This window comes from Chiloscyllium plagiosum, unplaced genomic scaffold (genome assembly GCF_037043375.1).
Source record: "Chiloscyllium plagiosum isolate Xiang-an unplaced genomic scaffold, Cpla_swu_hap1 HiC_scaffold_4, whole genome shotgun sequence".
Classification (NCBI taxonomy): domain Eukaryota; kingdom Metazoa; phylum Chordata; class Chondrichthyes; order Orectolobiformes; family Hemiscylliidae; genus Chiloscyllium; species Chiloscyllium plagiosum.
The window spans coordinates 70,368,309-70,392,021 of record NW_028270142.1 but is presented as its reverse complement, the minus strand read 5'-3'; the positions used below and the strand labels follow the sequence as shown (position 1 = coordinate 70,392,021).

The following is a 23,713-nucleotide window of genomic DNA, read 5'->3' as shown; positions in this document are numbered from 1 at the left end:
CTATAGGCCCCTAATAGCAGTAGAGACATTGAAGACTCATAGGTGGGCAGATTTTGGAAAATTGCAGATATAGCAGGATTGTTGTTATGGGTGACTTCAACTTTTCCAATATTAACAGGAACCTCCTTAGTGCAGGTGTGTTCATGAGAGTTTCCTTATTCAGTATGTAGATAGGCCGACAAGGGAAGAGGCCATTTTGGATTTGGTGCTCGGCAATGAGCCAGGACAGGTGTCAGATCTCGCCGTGGTGAGCGTGACCACAACTGCCTCACATTTACCATAGCCATGAAGAGGGAAAGGAGCAGTTACCATGGCAAGATATTTAATTGGGGAAAAGGAAATTATGGCGCTATCAGACAGGAGTTGGGAAGTACAGATTGGGAGCAATTGTTCCACAGAAAGTGCACAACAGACATGTGGAGACTGTTTAAGGAGCAGTTATTGCGAGTGATGCACAAATTTGTTCCTCTGAGACAAGCAAGAAGGGGTAAGGTTAAGTAGCCTTGGATGATGAGAACAGAGGATCTTCTCATCAAAAGGAAGAAGGCAGCTAATGTAAGGTGGAGGAAGCAAGGATTGAGCACAGCTTTAGAGGATTACAGGCTTACTAGAAAGGAGCTCAGAATTGGACTGAGGAGAACCAGGAGCAGGCACGAAAAAGGCTTGTCAGGAAGGACTGGGGAGAATTCAAAGGCATTTTATTCATTCATGAGGAATAAGAGAATGATCAGGGAGAAGGTAGGGCAGGTCAGAGATAGCGTAGGGAACTTGTCTGTGAAGTCTGAGCATTTAGGGGAAGCTCTAAATGAGTTTTTTGCTTCAGTTTCACTAAAGAAAGGGAGCTTGATTGTGAATGAGAACTTTGATGAGCTGGGAAACAGGCTTGAACAGATCAAGATTGATGACGTTGATGTGCTGGAAATTTTGGCAAACATTAAGATTGCTAAGTCCCCAAGGCCAGACCAGATTTATCCTAGGTTGCACCGGGAAGTGAGAAAAGCGGTTGCTAAGCAGCTTGCGAACATATTTTCTTCCTCACTCTCCACGGGAGTCGTACCGCAGGATTGGAGGGAGGTGAATGTTGTTCCTCTTTTCAAGAAGGATAGTGGGGAAATCCCTGGTAATTACAGACCAGTCAGTCTTATGTCTGTGGTCAGCAAGGTTTTGGAAAGAATTCTGAGGGATAGCATTTATTACTATTTGGAAAAGCATAGCATGATTAAAAGCAATCAGCATGGCTTTGAGGGGCAGGTCATGCTTCATAAATCTTATTGAGTCTTTAAGGAGGTGATGAGACAGGATGATGATGGTTAGGCAATGGATGTGGTATATATGGACTTCCAGCAAGGCATTTGATAAGATTCCCCATGGTAGGCTCATTCATAAAGTCAGGAGGTATGGGATACAGATTTGGCTCTCTTGATTCAAAATTGGTTGGCTGACAGAGGGCAGAAGGTGGTTGTAGATGGAAAGTATTCTGCCTGGAGGTCTGTGTTGAGTGGTGTCCCGCAGGGCTCTGTTCTTGGGCCTCTGCTCTTTGTAGCTTTTATAAATGACTTGGATGAGGAGGTTGAGGGGTAGGCTAGTAAATTTGCAGATGACACAAAGATTGGAGGTACCGTTGATAGTTGTTGCAGGATGAAGCGCGACATAGACAGGACGCAGAGCTGAGCTGAGAGTAGCAGATGGAGTTTAACCTGGATAAATGTGATGTGATGCATTTTGAAAGGTCGAACTTGAATGCTGAATACACGATTAAAGACAGGATTCTTGGCTGTGTGGAGTAACAACAGGATCTTGGTTTTCAAGTGGATATATCCCTCAAAGTTGCCACCCAAGTGGATAGGATTGCTAAGAAAGCATATGGTGTTTTGGCTTTAATTAACAGGGGGGTCGAGTTTAAGAGCCACGAGGTTTTGCTATAGCTCTACAAAACCCTGGTGAGACCACACTTGGAATATTGTGTCCATTTCTGGTCGCCCTATTATAGGATTGCCACAAGGAGTCATAGTTTTAAGGTGTTAGGGCGAAGGTATAGAGGAGATGTCAATGGTAGGTTCTTTGCACAGAGAGTTGTAAACGCATGGAATGCATTGCCAGTGGAGGTGGTGGAAGCAGAGTCATTAGGAACATTTAAGTGACTGCTGTACATGCACATGGACAGCAGTGAATTGAGGGGTGCATAGATTAGGAATTTTATTTTAGATTACGATTAATCCTCGGCACAACAACATGGGCCAAAGAGCCTGTTCTCTGAGGTACTTTTCTATGTTCTATATCTATCACCCCTCAATTAAATCTATGTCCCCTCATGCTAGCTATCATCATCCGAAGATAAAGGCTGTCACTGTCCACCCTATCTAACCCTCTGATACTCTTATATGTCTCAATTAAGTCACCTCTCAATCTTCTTCTCTCTAACCAAAGCCGCCTCAAGTCCCACAGCCTTTCCTAATAAGATCTTCCCTCTATAGCAGGCAATATCCTAGTAAATCTCCTCTGAACCCTTTCCAAAGCTTCCACATCCTTCCTATAAAGCGGTGACCAGAACTGTACGCAATACCCCAAGCGTGGCTGCATCAGATTTTTATACAGTTGCAGCATAACCTCATGGTTCCGAAACTTGATCCCTCTACTAATAAAAGCTAACACACATTTGCCTTCTTAAGAACCCCATCAACCTGGGTGGCAACTTTCAGGGAACTATATACATGGACACCAAAATCTCTCTGCTCATCTACACTTTGCTATCTTACCATTAGCCCAGTACTCTTTATTCCTGTTGCTCCTTCCAAAGTGAATCACCTCACATTTTTCCGCATTAAACTCCATTTGCTGCCTTTCAGCCCAGCTCTGCAGCTTATCTATTGCCCTCTGTAACACACAATATCTTTCGTCACTATCCACAACTGTACTGACCTTAGCGTAATCTGCAAATTTACTAACCCATCCTTCCACACCCTCATCCAGGTCATTTATAAAAATGATAAACAGCAGTGCCCCCAAAATAGATCCTTGCCGTACACCAATAGTAGCTCCAGGGTGAACATTTCCCATCATCCACCACCCTCTGTCTTCTTTCAGCTAGCCAATGTTTGATCCAAATCGCTAAATCACCCTCAATCCCATACCTCCATATTTTGTGCAATAGCCTACCGAACTTTGTCAAATGCTTTACTGAAATCCATATAAACAACATCATCCACCTGTTTGGTCACCTTTTCAAAGAATTCAATAAGGTTTGTGAGGCATGACCTACCCTTCACAAAACCATGTTTGCTATCCCTAAATTACTTGTTCCTCTCTAAATGATTATAAATCCTATCTCTTCTAACATTTTCCGACACTTTACCCACACCCGAAGTAAGGCTCATAGGTCTATAATTTTCAGGGTAGTCTCTACTCTCCTTCTTGAACAAGGGGACAATATTTGCTATCCTCTAGTTTTCTGGCACTATGCCTGTAGACAATGACAACATAAAGATCAAAACCAAAGGTTCTGCAATCTCCTCCCTGGCTTCCCAGAGAACCCTAGGATAAGTCCCATCCAGCCTAGGGGACTTATCTATTTTCACACTTTCCAGAATTGCTTACACCTCCTCCTTGTGCAACTCATCCCATTCATATAGCACTTCCCCTATCTCCTCTGACTCCAGGCACAACTTCCCAATACTATTCATGATAGGTCCTACTCTTTCTCTACTCATTCTTTTGTTCCTGATATACTTATAGAAAGCCTCAGGGTTTTCTTTGATCCTCCCTGCCAATGACTTCTCATGTACCCTCCTGGCTCTTCTTTGTTCTCTCTTTATTACTTTCCTGGCTAACCTTTAACTCTCAAGTGCTCTAACTGAGCCTTCACATCTCATCCTAACATAAGCCTTCTTCTTCCTCTTGACAAGACATTCAACTCCTCTCGTAAACCACGACAGCGTCGTTTGACCACTTCCTCCCTTGTGACAGGTACATACTTATCAAGGACATGCAGTAGCTGTTCCTTGAATAAGCTCCACATTTCAATTGTGCCCATCCCCTGCAGTTTCGTTCCCCATCCTGTGCATCCTAAATCTTGCCTGATCGCATCATAAATGCCTTTCCCCCAGTTATAACTTGAAAACCCAGTGTGGGAACACTTCAGTGGTCAAGGACATTCAATCTCAGTGACTGTCCTCCAAGGCGAACTTCAGCATACACAACAATGCAGAGTCACTGACAGAGGCTGATAGCCAAGTTCAGCACCCACAAGGATGGCCTCAACTTGGGTTCATGTCACACTATACACTCTCAGGCACACACTCACATACAAGTACACATATACACACACTTTGTCACACAAACACACCCACACAGTCCCCCTCTTGTACACACACACTCTCTCAAATGCACACACACTCACACTCTCATGCACACTCTCTCAGATGCATATCTCCCTCACATTCACACACACCCTATCTCAAACACACACACGGAGTATCTCACACACAGATGCACGCATACTTAGATGCATAGACTCTCTCACATTCCCACACACTTTCACAAACACACACACACAAGCACATATATTCCTCTTATCTTCCCCTCATGTGCACTGTCTTTCTCGCTCTCCCTCACTCTCAACGTACACACATATGCATGTAAATCTGTGGAGTGAATTTGCATTTGCAGATTTGTATTTGCAGATATGCTCTGTTTTGTCCAAAAAAACACACAATTTGCAGTCAGTCAGTCAATATGGCATTTTGTAAACTCCTAGTTTGGAAATAAAACCAGTCTGACTCCAGGTTAAGACACAGAGAGACTCCAAACAAGATCTCATGCCTAAAATATATTGTCTGATTGGAGGTGTCACCTCCGTTATATTAATAACACTTTAAGTTATCTTGGGGCAGTGACTTGAAAGAAATTCTGGGATTTGCATATTAATCAATCGATACCTGCACCTCCATTCTAACTGAGTAGAGATTTAAGAGCCATCTTTAGTGGGTTCAGTTTGTTCACATGAGTTGGATGAATCTTTAATCTTTTCCTCATAAATTCTGAGTCTAAGATGTTCCTCTCTCACCAGCAGCTAATGAAGGAGCAGCACTCTGAAAGCTAGTGTTTTCACATAAACTCATTGGACTATAACCTGGTGTGATGTGATTTTTGACTTTGTCCAACCCAATCCAACACCGGCACCTCCACATTATAAGAAAATCAGCATTCTTACTCTCAGGGCGACTACTCTTCCTCCTTTTCGATTCTGCCTGTCTTTTTGAAATACTCTTTCTCACTGCTCCCCTCCTATATCTCATCATGTCTGTGCTGTTTTAGCCTGCTACTAGGCTTGTTCTTTTCCACAATGTCTTGCCATTTCTGCACTTGAGAATCAATTCTCTTAATTTGTGAGCCTCCTGTCAATGAGAGTGGACATCAATGAGAAACCCAACCTCATTTCCATGGAGCCAGCACAACCAACAGTGGTTTGATGAGAAAGGCCTCAACGCAGCATCAAGTTGATGGTCTACAATGCTGTATTTTGTCAGAGAAGTGGACAATGTATCACAAATATACTCCTCAAATCCCTTGAGAAATATCACCAATGTTGCCTTCAAAAAATCTTGCAAATCCATTGACAGGATAAGTGCTTGATATTTGTGCTGGGACTTCAACTTGTTTACTATATGTATATGGATGACTTGAAGGGAGAAAACAAATGTACTGTAGCCATATTTGCAGAAAGCGCAAAAATAGGTGGAAAGGCAAGTTGCAAAGGAGATACAAACAGTTTAGAGAGAAATATTAATAGGTTAGGTAAAATTAAGGGACCTAAGAGGCAACTTCTCCACACAGAGGATGGTGTATGTATGAAATGAACTGCTAGAGGAAATGAAAGAGGCTGGTACAATTACAGCATTTAAAAGGCATTTTGATGGGTAAATGAATAGGAAAGGTTTAGAGGGACATGGGCCAAGTGCTGGCAAATGGGACTGGATTAATTTAGGATATCTGGTAGGAATGGACAAGTTGGGCCGAAGGGTTTGTTGTACATCTCTATGACACTATGGCTAAGTGTGCAAAATGTTGGCCAATGTGAATGTGAACTTGTTCATTATGGAAGGGAGAACTAAAGAACAGAGTATTATTTAAATGGAGAAAAACTGCAACACAAAGTGACTTTATTTCACAAAGAAACACAGATAGCTAGTAATCTGATGCAGCAGGTAATCAGGAAGGCTAATGGAACGTTAGTCCTTATTTCAAGGGAGAAAATGAGGTCTGCAGATGCTGGAGATCAGAGATGGAAATGTGTTGCTGGAGAAGCGCAGCAGGTCAGGCAGCATCTAGGGAACAGGAGAATCGACGTTTCGGGCATTAGCCCTTCTTCAGGAATGAGGAAAGTTTGTCCAGCAGGCTAAGATAAAAGATAGGGAGGAGGGACTTGGGGGAGGGGCGTCGGAAATGTGATAGGTGGAAAAAGGTCAAGGTGAGGGTGATAGGACAGATTGGGGTGGGGGCGGAGAGGTCGGGAAGAAGATTGCAGGTTAGGGAGGCGGTGCTGAATTTGATGGATTTGACTGAGACAGGCTGGGGGGAGGGGAAATGAGGAAACTGGTGAAATCCGAGTTCATCCCTTGTGGTTGGAGGGTTCCTAGCCGGAAGATGAGGCGTTCTTCCTCCAACCGTCGTTTCGCTGTGGTCTGACGATGGAGGAGTCCAAAGACCTGTATATCCTTGGTGGAGTGGGAGGGGGAATTGAAATGTTGAGCTACAGGGTGGTTGGGTTGGTTGGTCCGGGTGTCCCAGAGGTGTTCTCTGAAACGCTCTGCAAGTAGGCGGCCTGTCTCCCCAATATAGAGGAGGCCACATCGGGTACAGAGGATGCAATAGATGATATGTGTGGAGGTACAGGTGAATCTGTGGCGGATATGGAAGTTTCCTTTGGGGCCTTGGAGGGAGGTGAGAGGGGAGGTGTGGGCGCAAGTCTTGCACCTCCTGCGGTTGCAGGGGAAGGTGCCGGGAGTGGAGGTTGGGTTGGTGGGGGGTGTGGATCTGACGAGGGAGTCACGGAGGGAGTGGTCTTTACGGAATGCTGATAGGGGAGGGGAGGGAAATATATCCTTGGTGGTGGGGTCCGTTTGGAGGTGGCGGAAATGACGGCGGATGATGCGCTGTACATGGAGGTTAGTGGGGTGGTAGGTGAGGACCAGTGGGGTTCTGTCCTGGTGGCGGTTGGAGGGGCGGGGTTCAAGGGCGGAGGATCGGGAAGTGGAAGAGATGCGGTGGAGGGCATCGTCGATCACGTCGGGGGGGACGTGAGTATGAGGGGTTAGGAGTATGAGGGCAGGAAAGTTTTACTGTAAATATACAAGGTGCTGGTGAGTCAACATCTGGAGTGTTGAGAGCAATTTTGGTCCCCTTATTTAAGGAAATATATCTTTTCATTGGAGACAGTTCAGAGGAGGCTCACAAGGATGATCCCCAGTATGGAGAAATTCTATTTTAAGCAAAGGCTGAACAGGTTGGGTTTCTACCCACTGGAATTTGGAATAATGAGAAGTAATCTTATTAAAACAAATAGGATTTGTAAGGGGCTTGACAGGGTAAATGCTGAGAGAATTCCCTTTTTGGGAAATTCTAGGATCAATGGGCACAGTCTCAGAACAGAGAGGCATCAATTTAAAACTGAGATAAGGAGGAATTTCTTCTCTTAGAGGATTGAGTCTTTGGAACTACTTTCCATAGTAAAACAATGCTGCTTTTTAACAAAGTTATTTTGCCCTTGTGTTTAATTGAGAGGGGTCGTAAAGACAGAGTTGCCAAGATGTCTGAACTGGCTACTTTAATGATGGTTAACAGATACTGCCGAAGATAACAATCAAAGAAAAGGACTTTTCGATTTGCTTTCATTTTTAAATACTTGTACAATGAAAGAGAGATGGCCAGTTCTCCCAGTTCAGGATTTTTTTTTTCTAGTTTAATATAGCTTTGAAGCTGCTGGTCAACGAAAGCTGCTGACTCTCTCTCTCTGACATCTTTCCTGTAAGAACCTGTGTTTGATTTAACCTTTTTTGCCAAGGGGGTGTTTATGGGAATGTTACTGGAAATTGGAACAGCATCATTAAGTTGTGATAGAATCACTTGAGTTTTCATATAGGTTAAGCTATTATAAATTCTGTTCTCTTTTGCTTGTGTTTCATTTGGTCATCAATAAATGAATTCTGTTTTATTTAAAAATTGAGTGGTTTGACCAGCTGCATTACTCGTAGAATGTTCATTTTACACCTGCTTTAAACAGCTCAAAAGTTAGGGTCTGGAAATGTTTGGAGGGTGTCTGATCTTTTCCATAACAACAGAGAACAATGGAGGAAGAGTCATGAGGACATTTAAAGCTGAGATAGACAGATTCTTGATCAGTAGAGTATTCAAGGGTTACAGGAAAAGGCAAGTGGGGAATGTAGGGATTTTGGATCAGCCATGATCCCATTGAATGGTGGAGCAAGCTGAAGGGGCAGGATAGCCTATTCTTGTTCCTCTTTCTTACGGTCTTATGGTCAATGGATATCAATGTTCTCTCTCAGGCTAAAATCCCCAATATTAAGGCACTGTTTACTATCAATCAGTTGCATTGAATAGGGTTCATTCTCGCAAACCAAACACAAGATTTCCAAAACAAACTCCCCACACTGAGCTTTATCACAGAAAGTAATCCCCTGGAGGGCAAAGCAAATGCTTCATGAGCATTCTCAAAAACTTCCTGAAAGTGTCGTATCCCCACCACCTCTTGGGAATTTTTTGCCTAAGACCACCTGAACTGGAGAAGCAGCATCTGTGGAGGTTCCCATCAGCTTGAGCTTCTTTTGCAGGCCCAGATGGAGGCCAAATGCAGAGGAGTGTGAAATCCCCAGCATCTAATCCACCCACTTCTTCAAGAACAACCTTCTCTGCTTGCAGAGGGAGTGTGACTCCAGTACTGAACTGTGCAGTTACCTTAGGACCCACAACTCTGGAGTGGATGGAAGTCATTCTCAGTCTCAAAGAACTGCTTATGAAGAATAAGGGTCTCCCTCATTTTCCGTTCTGCCAGTCATTTTGAAATACTGTGCATCCTGGAATATTTATTTTCCAATCTTGGTCACCCCTGTAACCACATCTCTCATAAAATGATTAGATTTAAACCACTCACCTCAACTTGTGCCTCAAGTTCATTTTTTAGTTAAAGGTGCTTACCATTTTTTACGATTACTCTTTACATGAGTCTTATTCGATGATGCACTATAACTACGAACTCACAACTCCTTCCTGTCCAACTCTGCTTGTCTTTACCTAAATAATTACACTGCTCTATTGTCTTAAGATTTTATTCAACTCACCCTACCACCTCTTTTAATTTAAAACTCTAATATCAGTGGTTACACAATTTTCCACAACTTTAATCTCAGTCTAGTTTATGTTGAGGCCATCTCAGAGACAGACCATTTCCTCTCCAATATGAGCATCAAAGCCTCGTGCATCAATACCTTTTGTTTCCACATGATTCTTTGAGACATGCATTTAATTTTCTTATCTGCCTGACTTCGTGCTTATTTAGAACATGACAAAGGTAACAAGCCATTGATTATTACTCTTGAAACTCATAAAATACATACAATATGGAAACAGGCCATTCTGCTGAAGTGCATCCCCCTTAGACAATCTTATCCCTGTAACCCTGCACTTCCCATGACTAATCCACATAGCCTGCACATCCTTGGACACTATGGGCAGTTTAGCATAGCAAACCCACCTAGCCTGCACATCTTTGGGCTGGGGTAAGAAAACAGAGCTCCTGGAGGAAAGCCACACAGACATGAGGAGAATATGCAAACTCAACACTAACAGTCACAAAGGGTTGAATCAAACTTGGGTGTCTGGCACTGTGAGGCAGCAATGCTAATGACTGAATCCAAGCTTTGTATTTGAAGTTTAAGCTTAATTCCCCAGACTCTCTCAGAAGAACATCACTCTTAGTTCTAGCTATGTGATTGGTTCCTCTTTGGCACATATGAACTGGACTCACTCCACCTTCATGTCCAGCTATGAATGGGACATCTTTAATCAAGGTACAGGTAGGTGCCAAAATCATTAAAACTCCTGGTCACAACTGAAGACTATCTACTCCTCTGATTAATAGCTGACCCAAACACAATCATGGTCTTTTTCACTTGGAGGCATCTTACACAATGGTCTATGTCCATCCACCTGACAGTCTCTTTTTTTATTTATTCATTTGTGGGACATGGGCATCGCTGGCTGGCTAGCATTTATTGTCCACCCCTAGCTGCCCTTGAGAAGGTGGTGGTGAGCTGCTCTTGTGAACTGCTGCAGTGTACCTACTGTGGGTTGACCCACAATGCGACTACAGAGGGAATTCCAGGATTTGACTGAGCTACAGTGAAGGAACAGCGATATATTTCCAAGTCAGGATCGTGAAATGGCTTGGAGGGGAACTTGAAGGTGTTTGTGGTCCCATATATCTGCTATCTTTGTCCTTCTAGATGGAAGTGTTTGTAGGTTTGGAAGGTGCTGTCTGAGGGTCTCTGGTGAATTTCTGCTGTACATCTTGTTGCTGCTACTGACTGTCAGTGGTGGAGGGAGTGGATGCTTGTCAATGTAATGCCATTCAAGCAGGCTGTTTTGTCCTGGATGGTGTCAAGCTTCATGAGTGCAATTGGAGCTGCACTCATCCTGAGAAGTGGGGAGTATTCCATCACTATTGTGACTTGTGCCTTGTGGATTGTTGACTAGCTTTGGGAAGTCAGGAGGTGAGTTACTCACCACAGTAGTCCTAGCCTCTGACCTGCTCTTGTGGCCATTGCATTTATGTGGTGAATCCAGTTGAGTTTCTTGTCAATGATAACTCCCAGGATATTGGCAATTGGGGATTCAGTGATGGTAACACCATTGAATGTCAAGAGATGGTGGTTAGATTGTCTTTTATTGGTGATGGTCATAGTCTGGCAATTGTGTGATGTGAATGTTACTTGCCACTTTCAGCCCTTGCCTGGAGTTTGCCCAGATCTTATTGTGTTTGAACATGGACTGCTTCAATATCTGAGGAGTCAGAAATAGTGCTGAACACTGTGCAATCATCAGCGAATATCCTCATTCCTGACTGCTGGTTTGAATGAGGACACTACCCTGAGGAACTCCTGTAGAGATGGCCTGGACCTGAGATGACTGACCTCCAACCACATCTATCTTTCTGTATGTCAGGTATGACACCAACTACTGGAGAGTTTGCCCCAATACCCATTGATTTCAGTAGGGCTCCTTCAGTCGTATGTAGTCTTGATGTTAAGATCTGTCACTCTCATCTCACCTCTGGAATTCAGCTCTTTTTTCCATGTATTCACCAAAGCTGTAAAGAGGTCAGAAGCTTGGTGGCCCTAGCGGAACCCAAGCTAGGCATCATTGAGCATGTTATTGCTGAACAGGTGCAGTTTCTTAGCACTGTTGATGACACCTTCTAATACTTGACTGATGACTGAGAGTAGACTGATAGGGTAGTAATTGTTTGGGTAGGATTTCTCCTGCTTTTTATGTACAGGACATACCTGGGCAATTTTCCCCATTGTCGTGCAGATGCCGTATTGTAACTGTACTGGAACAGGTTGGTGAGGGGAGCAGCAAATTCTGGAGAACAAGTCTTCAGTACCACTGTTTGAATGTTGTCAGGGCCGGTAACGTTTGCAGTATCCAAGGAATCTAACCATTTCTTGATATCATGTGGGAGTAAATTTAACTGGTTGAAGACTAGTATCTTTAAAGTTGGGAACACTGGATGAGGCCAGGATGGACCAACCTGGCTGAAGATTGCTGCGAAAGCTTTAAACTTTTCTTTCATACTGATGTGCTGGGCTCTTCCATTATTGAAGATGGGATATTTGTGGAGCCTCCTCCTCCTCCAGTGAGTTGTTTAATCTCCCAATGCCATTCATGACTGGATGTGGCAGGGCTGCAGAGCCGAGATCTGGTCTGTTGGTTGTAGGATTGCTTAGCTCTGTCTATCATTTGCTGTTATGCCATTTGGCATGCAAGCAGTCCTGTTTGTTGGCTTCACCAGGTTGACATCTCATCTTCAGATATGCCTGGTGTTCCTTCTGGCACATCCTCCTGCACTCTCCATTGAACCAGGGTTGATCCCCTGACTGATGGTATTGGTTGAGTGGGGGTATGCCGGGCAAGAGGTTACATATTGTGCTGGAGTACAATTCTGCTGCTGTTGATGGCCCACAACATATCATGAGATGCTAGTTCAGTTCAAAGTCTGTCCCACTTACTCCAATGATAATGCCACACAACACAATGGAGATTAATGCACAAGGACTGTGCAGTGGTCGCTCTTGCCAATGCTGTCATGGACAGATGCATCTGCAGCTGGCAGATTGATAAGGATGAGGTCAAGAATGTCTTTTCATCTTACCACCTGCAGTAGACCTAGACTAGTGGCTGTGTCCTTTTTGGGCGTGACCAGCTCAATTAGTAGTGGACACTGAAATCTCCACTCAGTGTACATTTCATGCCCCTGACACCCTCAGTGCTCCTCTACGTGTTGTTCAATATGGAGGAGTATCGATTCATTGGCTGAGGGAGGACAGTACATGGTAATCAGCAGGAGGTTTCCTTGCCCATGTTTAACCTGAAGCCACAAGACCTCATGGAGCCCGAAGTCAACATTGAGGATATCCTAGAGCAAGTCCTTCCTGACTGTATACCACTATACCACCACCTCTGCTGGGTCAGTCCTACTGGTGGGGCAGGACATAACTAGGGATGGTGATGGTGGTGTCTGGGACATTTTCTGTAAGGAATGATTCTGAGAGTGTGACTATGTCAGTCTGTTGCTTGACTCGTCTATGAGACAATTCTCCCAATTTTTTAACTTGCCCCCAGGTGTTAGTAAAGGTCAGCGGAGCTGTTTCTGCCATTGTCTTTTCTGGTGCCTAGTTTGATGCCAGGTGATCCATCTGGTTTCATTTCTTTGAGACTTTGTAACGATTGGTACAACTGAATGGCTGCCTAAGCCTTTTGAGAGGGTAACTGAGAGTAAACTGCATCTTATAGAATAGAACCCTTATAGAATCCCCGACAGTGTGGAAGCAGGCCATTCGGGCCATCGAAGCCACAGCATTCCTGTAAACAGCATCCCACCCCACTATCCTATCCCTGTAACTCTGCATTTCCCATGGCCAATCCACCTAGCCTGAACATCCTTGGAATACTATGAGTAATTTAGGATGGCCAATCCACCTAACCTGCACATGTTTCGACCTGTGAGAGGAAACCAAAGCATCCAGAGGAAACCCACGCAGCACAGGGAGAATGTGCAAACACCACACAGACACAGTCACCCAAGGGTAGAATCAAACCTCGGGTCCCTGGTGGTGTGAGGCAGCAGTGTTAACCACTGAGCCCTCATGCTGCCCCATTGCTGTGGGTCTGGAGTCACATGTAGACCAGACCAAGTGAGGATGGCATATTTATTTCCCTGAAGGACATTGTTCTTTTTAACATGGAAGTATGTAGTTTGTGCGTATTAGTCACAAAGACTGAAGATCCTTCATCACAACCTAATGAATTGTCATACCTGCCAAAAATGCAGTCACACTCTCCTGTCCCTGACCTTTGATCAACTTTCAAGTTCTGTTGGTTTCCTGTTTTGGCAACATTTTCTGAAATTTTCCATGTGTTGCTGTGACAGCACACCACCAAATCTGTCTAACCTTATTTATTTAAGTAGTTAATAATTTACTAATGTAAATCAAAAGAGAGTTACAAATTCTGAAATCAGCTACAAGAAATAAAAAAAGCTTACCGGCTACTGGAGGTAAAATATTTTCCCTCTGTGTCAAATTCCGACTTGTACCAAAACCCTGACTTCTACGCGCAGTTAAACAAAGGTTCTAAGAACACGCTGTGTGACACTCACTATAAATACTTAGACATAATGACTCACACCAAGTTACAATTGCCAATCAGCTTTCTGTTACATTAATGATGCTTAGCTCATGATTCTTAGAAATTCTATACCAAGCAGGGCTATCTATGTTGATTTGTAAGTGTGTTCAAGGCTGAGATAAACAGATTTTTAGTCATTAAGGGAATCAATATTTCTGAAGAAAAGTCAGAAAAATAGAGTTAAGGATTATCAGATCTATCATGCTCTCATTGAAAGGTGGAGCAGACTTGATTGACTGAATGGGCTACTTCTGCTCCTATATCTTATTGCCTTCTGGTTTTATTCAAGAAACTGCTCTCAGCTGATTGACAGTTAATTGCTAATGCCTCTAAAAGACAGTTTCTGTTAGCTATTTATCGAGGTGGTGTTAACTCATATTATTAAATTTACCTTTTCCAAATATTCCTTATTCTTTCAGGCATTATCACTTTAAAATATGCATCATATCTGTGCTCACAGCAAAAATACAGAGCCTAAGCATCTTGAAGATTTTATCTACTTTTCTGCATCTAGCCTTCCACAAATTGAGAGACAGTTAGCTGAATCCTGTTACTTCCCAACATATTGCAGCAGCTGGGGCTTTCTTAAATGCCACCCCATGACACATAAGGAAGCCATTGCAACCATGGCTGCACCCACAAAAACTATGGCCCCAACCTCATTTCAATTGCTGAAACTTGCCTGCCAGACCCTGACAACCCCCAAGATTATTGCTTTCCTCTAAGAGCACCTTGCCATTGAAATGCAAGCTCAACAATACACCCACCAGCATTGCTGACGTACCAATTGGCCAGCAGCTTTATGGAGGAGTGGATTGCCATCTGTCATCCTCAAGTAGACAGCAGTCCTGATGGGGGCAGCTCCTTATTTTCTATCCCTGACAATATGCTGCTCCAGGCTCCTGCCTCATGTGCTGGGATAGTATCTGGTAGCTTGCCAATGCAGAAACTAATGCAGTCATGTGTCTTTTGACTTTAAATGCCTTTGACTCCCTTTGCTGTTTTACTTGGTTTTCCAAGACTTTTATTTTTTCCTTTACATTTATATAAACATTTTCTTTCAAAATGATGCTGTCTCAGACTTAATGGCTATTTAATTGCATAACTACACAACTATATTGTGGTCACTATTTCTTTCATGTTCTCTCACTGTCAAAGAATTATAACATCTATCTTATTTCAATACATTTTTCCATGTCTGGACGCAGTTGAAAGAACACTGTACTCTACTGTTGTGTTTCTGTCTGAAGAACACAGTTGGTATTCAGTGCAGAGGAAGAGACAAACCCTGAGTTTATTCTATTGATGATAAGCACATATAACGTCTTGCTAACTCATGGGAGAAAAAATGCAATTCATTGTTCCTCTTTCTTTATTTCAGTATTGCTTCACTTCATATCCGTTAAAAAGCAGAAGTTCTGTCAGTACAAAGATTAAAAAAACATAAATGGGTTAGAATCTTGTTCAAGCATTATGGATCTCACCTGCCAGCTGGAGAGCCAATGAGAGACCCTTGCTGTTTCTTCCAGGGAAAAACCATAAACAGCAGTGAGAATCACATTTGAATTCAAGTTTTCTCATTTTCAGCTCTCTCTTCCTTTCTTTTCCTCCATCACTTTCCATTGCTCTTCCCTTGTAATTGTTTTCCAAATCAAGATATTCTTTTTTATTTCGAATGAAGCTTCTGCTATTCCTAGTAGTGACATATCAATTTCCAATTTCTCCCCTTTGAAATCTAAATCCTGAGTTATCATTTCCAGCATTTCATCCTTACAGTTCCTAATTTTGTTTTGATCTTCAATTTATCTGCCAACTCTCTCAGTATAACCTTAGTCAAAGATTTAAACTTTTCACAATTGCTACTGCCATAAAATGCTTATGAATAGTACAAGCCATTTGAAATTCCAATCTGTACAATATACCTACCCTCAAGACTCCTGTTTTTATGTCTTGCACCTTCATACACTCTCATCTTTAAAACATTAATAGACTCCCCTTTCGTTCAATGAGTTTCTACCCCAATAAGAATCACCACTGTGTTATAATCGCAGCTGATGTTAATACAAGATAATTCAGATCTCAGAATTTATTATTTTGAGGTTTAGTTATTATAGTTGTGACTCACTGAGCATACTAACATTAAACAAAAAATTGCTTTTAATAAAATAATGAGTTTATGTCACAAATGAAAACAAAAGACGAAGTCATACACACACATATATACAACAATTTAGACAGGCCTTAAAGATAACAGTAAAAAGAAAAATTCAACCCTTTTACAGCAATATCTTTTACAGACACTCTACCTCAATGATTGATCACTCCAATTTTAATTCTGTGATTTCTTTTTTAACTTACAGTGTTGCATTCATTTCCTTTTGTTGACTTTCTATCCATTTACCAGATGTGATTCTTTCTATTACAATCTCTCCCCAAGATAAAAGCTTTTTACACTGATTTCTCCTAACTGAATTTTAAGAAAAGTCTGTCTACTAAAACTGCCAAAACAGCTTTAAGGGTTATTTTCCACCCTGAAAGTCTGCACTACAGCAAACTAAACTGTCCTTTTTTTAGAAAGTATTCAACTGAAACCTGATTGTAGCCTTGGTCTATCCTTTCGGATAGTTAAACTTTGTAAATTTTCATCAATTATCTAAACAGTTAGCTGAAATCATATGTTTTCTTGGAAATTGTTTTTGAAATTAATGTACAAAAATTGTGTTCTAACCTTCCAAAAAAAAGTTGCTTTCACAGGATTAAAAAAATCCAGACCCCCAAAAGATAAGACATATTATAAATATAATACAGAGGAGAACTATGAGATATTACAGAAAGACATAAAAAGACATATATTGGAGGTGCTCAGCAATGATAGATTACCTAAGTGAATACTTTTTATCAATATTTACTAAAGAAGAAGATGCTGACAAAATACCAGCTTATTATAATTTGTCAATTTACCTTAGATGTGTGGGTAATGCGAGAGAATTGGAGGGTGGCCAGTCTTGTTCAAGACAGGTCACAAGGGCATTTTATCTCTCCACCCTCCGAGGCTTCCAGCCTCATTCCTGATGAAGGGCTCCTGTCCAAAATGTCGATCTCCCTGCTCCTTGGATGCTGCCTGACCTGCTGTGCATTTCCAGCAACTCTCTAATCTTGACAAGGACAGTCCCGCAGACCAGTCAGTTTAACATCAATGGTGGGTAAGGTTATGAAAACAACGACCAGCCAAAATAAGTCAATAAACTCTGATAGGGACTTAAATTAATTAAGGTGAGTCACAGGGTTTTGTTTAAGACAGAATCTAATTTTTGTTTTGAAATAACAGTTAAAATTTATGAAGGGAATGCAGTGGATGTTGTCTAAATGGATTTTAATAACAGCTCTGTCAAAGTACAATGTAAAAGGTTGATTAATAAGCATGAAGATCATAGAATAAAATGGTCAGTCTCCCCCTGGAATCAACATTTTGCTTAAGGAAATATGGATTATGGTGATTTTTTTTTCCAGGCTAGACAATAGTCCTCCCAAAAGTAAAGGACTTGAACAATTGCATGTTATGACATGTGTAAATTTCTTAAGTACTAGAATACTCAGGAAAACTTCAACATTTCTGGATTACATCAAAATTGGAGAATGACAGACAGTGAGGATATTAGCTAAAATGAGTACTGAAATGTAGAATTTAATCCAAAGAATCATGACCTAGTACATTTTCCTGGAAGGTTTAGAAAGAGGCAATGTGAACTAAACCACACAGCTCAAAATAGTTTACATTGACAGAGAGACTGGAAAGGTGGTGGCATTTGTTCTGGGGGAGTGCTTGCGTGAATCAATGTTTGGAGATGATAGGAAATATTGAGACTTTAGTTAAGTTAAAGTTTATAGAATCTTGGGTTTTTAATTAGATGCATTAAGTGCAAGACTAGGGATGATATCCTAAATATTTTATAAAATTCTGATTGAGATCCAGCTAGAGTATGGAGTCCAATTATGGCCACCACATTTCAGGAAGGAAGGGAACGCCTTTGAGGAGGTGCAGAGGCAATTTACCAGGATGGTCCGAGGTTTCGGGATTTTAATAACAAGGCAAACAAGCTGGGGCAGTTCTTCTTGAAGCAAAGAAGTGGGAGAGAGTTAGTAACAGTGTGCAATGTTATTTCAGGTTAAAATAACTATTGACTAATAGTGCAAGAACTATAAGATATAGATTTAAAGTATCAGACAAGAGATGCTGGTGGGATTTGAGGAAAATATGTTTTACACAAAAATGGTAAAGAAGTGGGACATATTGATTATGAAGATGGTGGAGGCAGAGAGGATTAATGCTTTCAAAGGAACTTAGACAGGCACTCAATAAATGTTCAGAAATGTGCAGATAGAGTGGGAAATTGGACTATTCTATGGTGAGACAGCAGGCATTCAATAAATCAAATGTTATCTTTCTGTGCTGAAATGACTGCATAACATTAATAAACTATATAGCATTAATCCAACCTGGCAAATTCCTGCTCCATCAGTCTACTCTCAACCATCAACTCTCAACTGTGTGGAGTTTGCACATTCTCCCCGTGTCTGCGTGGGTTTCCTCTGGGTGCTCCGGTTTCCTCCCACAGTGCAAAGATGTGCAGGTCAGGTGAATTGGCCATGCTAAATTGCCCGTAGTGTTAGGTGAAGGGGTAAATATAGGGGTATGGATGGGTTGCGCTTCGGCGGGTCGGTGTGGACTTGTTGGGCCGAAGGGCCTGTTTCCACACTGTAATTAATCTAATCTAATCATCAGTAAACTGATGGAAGGTGTCATCAACAGTACTATCAATCAGCACCAGCGAGCAATAACCTGCTCAGTGACACCCAGTTTGGGTTCTGCCAGGGCTATTCGGCTCTTGACCTCATTACAGCCTTCATTCAAACATGGACAAAATAACTGAATTCCAGAGGTGAGGTGAGAGTGACAGTCCTTAACATTAAGATTACATTCAACTGAATGTGGCATTAATGAGCCCTAGCAAAACAGGAATCGGTTGGTATCATTGTGGTTATTGAAGGTCAATCATTTCAGCTCCAGGACATCTCTGGAGGAGTTCCTCAGCGTAGTCTCCTAGGCCCAAACATCTTCAGCTGCTTCATCAATGACCTTCCCTTGATCATAAGGTGGGGATGTTTGCCAAAGATTGTGCAATGTTCAGCATCATTTGTGACTACTCAGATTTTGAAGCAGTCCATGTTCAAAAGCAACAAGATCTAGATTATATCCAGGCTTAGGCTGACAATTGTCAAGTGACATTCATGCCACATAATTGCCAGGCTATGACCATCACCAATAAGAGACAATCTAACCAACATCCCTTGACATTTAATGGTGTAGCCATCAGTGAATGCCCCACTATCAACATCTTGAGCATTATCATTGACCAGACACTACAAAAACAGGTCAGCGGCTATGAATACTGTAGCGAGTAACTCACTCCTGACTCCCCAAAGCCTGTCCACCATCTAAAAGCATAAGTCAGGAGTGTGATGGAATACTCCCCACCTGCCTGAATGAGTGCAGCACCAACAACAATCAAGAAGCTTGACACCATCACAGGACAAAGCAGCCCGCTTGACTGGCATCACATCCAGAAGCATTCACTCCCTCCAACACCGATACTCAATAGCAGCAGTGTGTACTATCAACAAGATGCTCTGCAGAACTTCACCAAAGACCTTCAGACAGCACCTTCCAAATTCATGACCACTTCCATCTAGAAGACAAGGGCAGCAGCCACATGGGAATACCTTCAAGTTTCACTCCAAGCCACTTACCATCCTGGTTAGAAATAATTGCTGTTCCTTCACCATTGCTCAGTGAAAATCCTGGAATTACCTGTCTAATGGCACTGTGGGTCAACCCACAACAAGTGGACTGCAGCAGTTCAAAAAGACAGCTCACCACCACATTCTCAAGGGCAAGTAGGGATGGATAAGAAATGCCAGACAGCCAGCGAGACCCACATCCCATAAAATGAAATTTTAAAAAAGCTGCATGATGGTAGCATCAATTATAAGTTTGAAATGGTACATTTTGATAGAAAGACAAGGGACTTTACTCCTTGTAAACAGGCTGGAGCAACAGAGTTCTCAGATTAAAGATACATAAATCATTTAAACTAATAGTACAGGTTAACAAGGCCATAAGAAGCCAAATAAAGTACTGGAGTTCTTATCTTGAGCAACTCAATTGCATGAAGGAGGTGTTTTATTTAACATAGTTGTCATTCTTGGATAGTCCACTTTTGGAACACAGTGAACAATGAAGGCCTAAAGGATATACAAACAGGAGGAGCTGCAAAACACAATCAAGAATGATGCCAGAATTGTGAACTTATCCCTTTCAGAAGAAGTTGAGTGGACTAGATTTATTTTCTCTAGAAAAGACTGAGACATTATTTAAAACATCTAAGGACTTTGATGAGTTAGGAGGTTAGGCATGGAAGATGTAACCATTTATCATGTCAAAGAGTCATAGAGTTCTACAGCATAAGGAAGACCATTTGGCTAAACAAGTCCAAGCTAGTCAAAAGCAACCACTTAACTGTTCTAATCCTATTTTCCAGTACTTAAACCATAGCCTTGCATGCCTTGGCATGGCAAATGCATATCTCAATATTCTTCAATCTTATGACTTTTTTCTACATCTACCACACTTACAGGCAGTGAGTTCCAAGTTCTCACCACCCTTTTAGTGAAAAATGTTTTCCTCACATCCCCTCTAAAGCTGCTGCCCATTACCTTAATCTATGGCCCCAGTCATCAATCCCTTTACCAAGGGTAATTTTACATATCTTAGTCATTTCCACCTCAGCCTTATCTGCTGTAAGAAAGCAATCCCAACCTATCTTCATATGTAAAAAGTTAAAAATCACATAACACCAGATTATAGTCCAACAGGTTTAATTGGAAGCACACTAGCTTTCGGAGCAATGCTCCTTCATCAGGTGATAGTGGAGGGCTAACTTTTAACTTTGTACATCCCAGTCCAACACCGGCATCTCCAAATCATGATTCATATGTAAAGCTCTTCAGCCAAGGCAAAATACAGCTAACTCTTCAAACAGACAGCAACCAAGGCTGGAACTGAGCTAACAATAAACAAGCTTTTATCAAACTTGCAGCATTGTAATACCAACATTTTCACCACCATGCTTTCTTGGGCAGTGTATGAGTTGATGAATTTGTGATCATTATTAATGATCAATATGAGACTTCAATAACCAGTAGGAGTTTCAAGCATGATTGTTTAGTCAGAGAGTGATTTCAATGCATGTCTTAGACCACAAACAGTCACTGAAGTGGCTGTTATATAAACATTTAAGTAGAAACTGGATACGTGTAAGGAAGAAGGAATTGGACCACGTTTAAGCTGGGGTTTGATGATCAAATATGGGATTGCATAAATAAACAGCAGCATGGATCTGTCCAGCTTAACAGACAGTGTAAATAAGGACCGGGACTTTCCTTCCTAAAGACTGGTGAACACAACTGAACTGCAATTTCCAGATACCCAGCAAGCCCATATCCAAATGTTCCAGTAGACCCACAAGGGCTCTTGAGGGGTCCAGACAAAATGTTGCTTCTGAGCACAGGGGTTTGGAGCTGATTTTGCAGAAGTTATACTAATTAGCATGGATATCTTTGTAAGTATGATACTAGCAGCCATAGAGCCAGCTCACGAGTGGATTCAAAAGCGCAAATTTAATGAATGAGTTTCATCTGCTTAAAAAGACTTCAATAAACTAATTTGAAACAGTTTAATACGCGTACTATAAATTTCTATTATCCGTTACAGTTCGGATCAAGTCCTAGTCAATAATCTATTCAAAGGCCCAGTACATAGGTTAAACACAAAGAGTTCAAAACCAAAATGTAAAATGGAGATTAAATTAAAATCTAAAACATTCCCTACTATAAACCTCATGAGGTGTAAAATGTTATACAGTCTCAGAAAGTTATGGACACTCACAATGTAGCCAAACAGTTCCACTATCAATCCTTCCAAGATGCTAGTATCAGCTGATGAGGGTGGGAGAATCTCCCTGTGAGCTGTGTTTGACATGAAATGATATTCCTCAAACTACAGCAACTGCCAAGTGAATCGAGTTTTGGAAACGGATGTAAATATGTGCTTTATCTGCCTCATTGCATCATTAGAAACAGAAAAGCCCCAAAATCTAATCTGCTGATCTGTGTTAATGTGCCATTTGAATTAAGGATTCTTAAATAAACCGAAGGCAAGGAACAAGAACAAGAGGGCATAGATTTGAAGTGATGTGCAAACAAAGGAAGGATGAAATGACAACAAAAAGAAATTATTCACACAATGAGTAGTTAGGGTCTAGAATGCACTGGGAGAGGCAGATTCAGTCATAGAATCATAGACATATAGATTCATACACCTGTACAGCATTGAAACAGAACTTTTGGTCCAACTGATCCATGCTGACCAGATATCCCAAATTAACCTCATCCCATTTGACAGCAATCAGCCCTCATTCCTCTAAACCTTCTTATTCATATACCTATCCAGGTGCCTTTTAAATGTTGTAATTGTACCAGCCACCACCACTTCCTCTGGCAGCTCATACCATACACACACCACCCTCTGCATGTAAAAGTTCCCCTTAGGTCCCTTTTAAACCTTGTCTATTCACCCTATCCATGCTCCTCATGGTTTTAGATTAGATTAGATTAGATTAGATTACTTACAGTGTGGAAACAGGCCCTGCGGCCCAACAAGTCCACACCGCCCCGCCGAAGCACAACCCACCCATACCCCTACCTTTACCCCTTACCTAACACTACGGGCAATTTAGCATGGCCAATTCACCTGACCTGCACATCTTTGGACTGTGGGAGGAAACCGGAGCACTCGGAGGAAACCCACACAGACACGGGGAGAATGTGCAAACTCCACACAATCGCCTGAGGCGGGAATTGAACCCGGGTCTCTGGCGCTGTGAGGCAGCAGTGCTAACCGCTGTGCCACCACTATAAGGTGACCCCTCAGCCTCTGCACTGCAGGAACTAATGCCCCAGACAAGGCCTTCAAGAGGATACTTATTGATTATTTGGATAGAAATTGTGTGCAAGGGCATTAGGAAAACTAGGGGATTAGCACGAACTGGTGGTGCTCATTTGTAGAGCTGGAGTGGACATAAGTAAAAGGATTACTTGGGAAAGGGTGGACCTATTGGAGACACAAAAGGCAAACTGTGCGTAAAGTCAGTAGACATGGATGAGCTCTTAAATGTATATTTCTCACCTACATTCACTTAGGAAAATGCCAGGAATTTTAGCTGGGATGGTGAAGATCTAGAACTCGTTAAGATTAATATTAATAAATATTAGATATTTTAACAGCATATGTGTGTATAAAATCCCCAGACCTGATGACATGAATCCCAGACTGCTTTGGGAGGCAAGATTCGGAGATGCCGGTGTTGGACTGGGGTGTACAAAGTTAAAAATCACACAACACCAGGTTATAGTCCAACAGGTTTAATTGGAAGCACACTAGCTTTCAGAGCGACGCTCCTTCATCAGGTGATTGTGGAGGGCTCGATCGTAACACAGAATTTATAGCAAAAATTTGCAGTGTGATGTAACTGAAATTATACCTTGAAGAATTGATTGTCTGTTAAGCCTTTCATCTGTTAGAATACAGTGATAGTTTCACTTCTTTCATGTGTAA

The 23,713-nt window shown here is 41.9% G+C and overlaps 1 protein-coding gene across 1 annotated transcript in view; it reads right to left on the bottom strand.

The window, feature by feature from the left end:
* The window catches only part of dcstamp (dendrocyte expressed seven transmembrane protein), a 57,558-nt gene extending 43,670 nt beyond the window's left edge, over positions 1 to 13,888 (bottom strand). Inside the window, exon 1 of the mRNA XM_043688420.2 lies at positions 13,838 to 13,888. The gene's annotated coding sequence lies outside the window, so the exon portion shown is untranslated. The remainder of the gene's footprint in view (positions 1 to 13,837) is intronic.
* Between the last annotated feature and the right edge of the window lie 9,825 nt (positions 13,889 to 23,713).